The 5,259-nt window shown below is 45.1% G+C and overlaps 1 non-coding gene across 1 annotated transcript; it reads left to right on the top strand.

The window, feature by feature from the left end:
• The first annotated feature begins 4,725 nt into the window (after window positions 1–4,725).
• On the top strand, window positions 4,726–4,832 carry LOC120257734. The gene has a single exon (XR_005535823.1). It is a non-coding gene; the product is annotated as a small nucleolar RNA R71 (small nucleolar RNA).
• The last annotated feature ends 427 nt before the right edge of the window (window positions 4,833–5,259 follow it).

Genomic DNA, 5,259 nt, shown 5'->3' with positions numbered 1-5,259 from the left:
GGTGCTAAAATCACTTCAACGCTAAATCAAAACAATAGAAAGAAGACCTTTCTGAGTATACAAGTACAAAATGAAATGCAAAAAAGTAATAAAACGATAGAAACAAAGTTAAGTGTCAGTGTCGTCTGTTGTCGGCTCTGTTGGTGTTGCGGGTGCTAAATCAGATGGTGCCAGTGGAAATAGTGGTGGTGATGCCGGAGGGGTCCTCGGTCTCCTGATAAAGGGTGAGGACTCTAATAGCTACTGTACGATGTCATGACGCGCCATCATCCCCGCATACTGAGCAGCCTGTAGAGTTCGGACCTCCGTGAGCTAGGACCGAAGCTCACCCACAGCATTCTCGAGCCTCTCAAAATGATCATGAGCTCGAGAGGGAGGAAAAATAGGTACTGGACGCCAGAGTGTCTCCTGCGCTACAAGGGGTCCTCCGGTCCCTATCGGTGCAAACTTAGGCTCAGGAACCTATCGTGAATCCTCCACTGCATCCTTTCAGCCCTCAGCGATCTCTAGAGCAGCCATAGCTAGAATGTATGTTCTAGGCCCACATCTACATACCAACCCCATTATCCTAATCGTATCAATCCAAGGGGAGAAGGCACGACTGTCCTCTTGGCACCGCGGATGGCATCCAGAAAACCCATCCCCAAGATGAGTCTAGTGATGTAGGAACCAGCGAATAATACTCCTACTCTTGTAAATTGGCCCTAGTACCTCAAGACGTCTGCCACTATGTGCACGAGGTGAATCGGCACATTGCAGACCATGGAGTAAATAGAGTAGGTCCTCCGTGCTCAAAACAGCTGTGTTGTAACGACAACCGGATACAGACCTGCTGAGGACTTATTGTAAGTATCTGTAGCTCAGCCGAGATAGACTGGTGGCCTTGGACACTCCTGGTTCATACTACCCATGTCAACACAATACTTGGTACGCTTGCTGTGGAGTCACTGTGCTCAGGAAATCCGCTGGCAAGCGTCCATATTCCTCTGTACCTATGTAGGTTTCGTCATACAAACCCATATGAACGGAGAACTCAGTGACAGTCATGCAAAATAGATGTCCAAATACTTAGAACTATATAGCATTCACGGTGTCAAATCTCCCATATGGCTGATCAAACTCGAAAGACGCCAACACCTCTAGCGTCAACACACGGAAACAGGCTCTTGGATAGTCAATAATCTTCTCTAGCTTTCCACTGCTAGAATCTCATCAATCTCATCAGCTAGCTCATCACCCCTCTGAATCTTTCTCAACACACTCAAATCCACAAAGTAAGACTGACCAAAACTAAGTGCTAATAATCTCTTAAATCAAGCCTGATGCTCGGGATTCGAGAATTCCATGTGTACTGGCTTAGGTGGGGTCTCTCTGGGATGCTTAACTTCATGCTTCTTCGAACAAGGTGCCATATCTACAAGAATTGACGAGAAAATGATCAATCAAATCGCTAGAAATAATACTGCAGAATTCCACATGGGCCTGTGGAAATTACCCATGCCCATGTGGATCTAAGGGGAGTGAAATCCGCACGGTTGCATGTCAATGCTCCAAGATTACAACTTAAAACCATTGTTAAATGGTTTCTAAACATGCATAAACTAGTATAAAGTGGAAATTACATGGAACTCAAGACTTTTGATTTGTTAAAAACAAGAATTGGCGAAGAAGAGAGAGTATATAGGTTTACCGATGAAATAGGTATGAAAACTTTGAATTCGGCAGTGAAATTGATTGGAAACCCTCTAAAACAATGATATGTGGGCCAGGAGACTGACCAACAGGCAATATTTGAGAGATTGGAAGTGAAGAAGAGGAGAATTCAAGAAGATTTTAAAGGAAAACTCTCGTCTCTTGGAATTCTGTGGATCCACGAGGGTGTGCGTAAATTACTCACGCCCGTGCGCCTCCACAAGAGAGCTTCACAGGGGCAGATGCACGCCCCTATGTGCTCTCCGGAAAGCACTCAACCTCTTTGAAAGCATCCATATGGGCGTGCGGAAAATACTCATACCCGTGCACCCGACACACACGGGCAACCGCACGCCCCTGTGGCTTCTCTGTCCAACCGAGAGAATCATCTAAGTGTTTCGCACACCCGTGCGGAAATTCCGCACGGGTGTTGTCATTCACAGGCCCAACTCACATGGGCAAATGCATGCACCTGTGACTTCTCGGGATGCAGAGAGCTCTTCTACAGAGATCCACATGGGCGTGCGGAAAATATCCACACTCGTGCATTTGTTACAGGTTCACCGACAGGGACGAGTCCACGCCTCTGTGTGCTCTCAAGATAATTTGCAAAGTCTCTGTAGGAAAACACATGCCCGTGTGAAAATTACCCACGGGCGTGTGGAAATCACAAGGTCGCTCACAGGGGTGAGTCCACGCCCTTGTACCATCTCTGGATGAGCTCTGAACGAAAACACACGCCCATGCGGAAATTCCACACTGGCGTATGTTGTCTCCGGACACTAAGAGAACTTTACAGGCTCTGCAGAAAATTCCTCAACACAGATATACACTCAGAGCCTGCCTAACAAGGTAATTTTTAACCAGAGAAAACACGAAAAACACGCTCAAACGACCAAGATTCTTTGCCACACACGATTAGGCAGATGATAACACCATAATGTCAACAATAAAATCACAGCAAAAGCATCTAAGAATCATGACACCAACACTTAAAGCCTTATTCATACAAATACTAACTAAAAACTAGAAAAACATTAAAAACTTGGGTTGCCTCCCAAGAAGAGCTTGTTTTACATCACTAAGATTGACGTACCAAGTCTTACATCACGGGGGTTCATAGATGAAAGTTGGCCTCTTACCCATAGCTTGAAAGCATGATGAACAAAGTCTCTTGAAGGTAGAGGGGGAATTATCGGGCTTGATACCACCTAGCAATGGTGCATCGAATTTGTTCAGTTTACGTGCATCTTTAACAGCCTTAGAGCATTTCTGGTGGCGTCTCCTCGCCTTCTTCATCTTCTGAAGCACCTTCTTCATGATCCCCAGAGTAGATGGTACTTCTTCAATCAAACCAAGCATCATAACATCTCATTTTCCATCTCTTGGTCGAACAAACCCTCGTACGGGTCCGGATTGATCATTTCCTACATGTATTCATCAACAATCTCATCAGTAGTGTTTAGAAAATACAAAGTATCATCAAAATCAAGAGAATGCCGCATGGCTTCAGCAAGGCGGTATGTGAGCTTGTCATCTCCAACTCTCAATGTTAGCTCCCCGCCGTCTATGTCAATCAATGCCTTGGAAGTCCGCAAGAATGGTCTCTCAAGTATCAAAGGTACATCCACATCCTCATTGACGTCTAGCAATACAAAATCTATAGGAAAAATGTACTTGTCTACCTTGACAAGAACATCTTCGATGATACCCCTCGGATGTCTCACAGTTCGATCCGCCAGTTGCAAAGTCATCCGAGTGGGTCTAGGCTCGTCCAAGCCTAGCTTCTGAAAGAAAGTGCATAGCGTAACATTGATACTGGCCCCCCGAGTCTACCAATGCCATTTCTTCATCCAAATTGCCAATACTACATGGAATGATGAAGCTTCCCAGGTCTTTCTTCTTGTTTGCCATGTTCTTTTGCAACACCGCCGAGCAAGACTCATCTAAGATCACTGAAGCACTCTCCTCTAACTTCCTCTTGTTAGTTAACAAGTCCTTCAAGAATTTTGCATACTTAAGCATTTGGGCCAATGCCTCAACAAAAGGAATATTGATGTGGAATTGCTTGGACAAACTCAAAAACTTCTTGTACACTTCATCCCCTTGGTCATTCTTCAATCTAGAGGGATATGGGATTCTTGGTTTGAAAGGTGGGGGTGCCACCTCCTTCTCCTTGCATGCTCCCTCCTCAATCTCTATAACCTAGGGTGCATGTTCATTAGGCCTCACACTCGGAAACCTACCCTCAGCCTCACAACCACTTCTCAAAGTGATCACCTTCACATGCTCTCTAGGGTTGGTGTCAGTATTACACAGCAAGCTTCCTTGTGGCCTTTCCGATAGAGACTTGGCAATTTGCCCCACCTGATTTTCAAGATTGTGGAAAGAGGTGGTGTGGTTGCGAAGTTAGGCTCGACTGATTGAAACCTTGTATCTGACGATTGCACAAACCTAGTCAAGGCCTTCTCCAAATCGGTCATTCGGGTCTCCAAACCTCAAACTCAGTTTTCCATGTTTGGGGCTTGTTGTTGTTGGACACCCGGTGGCCCCATGGCCTTTTGTGGACATTGGTTGCTCCCCAAAAAATTAGGATGATTCTTCCAACCCGGAATGTAGGTGTTGCTATATGGATTCCCTTGGTTCCTCATTGCATTACCCACAAAATCGACATTCTCAACCGAAGATACATCACCAATAGAGATCGGGCAATCGCAGGGGGTATGTCCTCCATCACACCCGGTGCAAGTAGTCATGGCCGCCACTCTATTCGAAGTTAGAATATCTAACTTCTAACTCAATGATTCCACTTGAGCGGCCAATGAAGTTACTGCATCTATCTCATGGAGCCCGGCAACCTTTTTCTTCTCCCTAGCATTCCATTGGTAGCTATTTAACCCCATTTCTTCAATTAGTTGATGGGCCTTACTAGGGGTATTGCTACCTAAGGTACCTCCTAATACCGTATCGAAGAGTTGCCTTGTACTCGTATTCAACCAGTTGTAAAAGGTCTGAACAATCATCCACTCAGGGAATCCTTTTTGCGGGCACTTTCTTAGGAGCTCCTTGAACCTTTCCCACAACTCAAATAGAGACTCCAATTCTAATTGTACAAAGGATGAGATCTCATTCCTAAGTTTTGTAGATTTTCCGGGAGGGAAATAACGGGCCAGAAAAGCTTCTACCATCTCCTCCCATGCGGTAATCGATGCTCTAGGCAATGAATGTAGCCACTGCTTCGCTCTCCCTTTTGAGGAAAATATGAAGGCTCTCACCTTGATTGCATCATCCGTCACCCTGTTTATCTTAAGCATATCACACACCTCAAGAAAGTTCTCTATATGACCGTTTGGATCCTCATCGGCCAAACCATTGAACTGTGCAGATTGCTGTAACATGTGGATGAATACCGGCTTTAGCTCAAAGTTCTGAGCTGTAATCGAGGGATGCATAATACTCGATTGTGTACCCAATACTGAAGATCTGGCATAATCGGATAATGTCCGCTGTTGTTCATTCTGTTCTGCCATGTTTTCAAATTCTTCTACTTCTAAATTAGCTAGATTA

The sequence above is a fragment of the Dioscorea cayenensis genome, chromosome 3, assembly GCF_009730915.1.
Source record: "Dioscorea cayenensis subsp. rotundata cultivar TDr96_F1 chromosome 3, TDr96_F1_v2_PseudoChromosome.rev07_lg8_w22 25.fasta, whole genome shotgun sequence".
Classification (NCBI taxonomy): domain Eukaryota; kingdom Viridiplantae; phylum Streptophyta; class Magnoliopsida; order Dioscoreales; family Dioscoreaceae; genus Dioscorea; species Dioscorea cayenensis.
The sequence above is the reverse complement of the archived record's forward strand: the minus strand, read 5'-3'. Positions and strand labels throughout refer to the sequence as shown.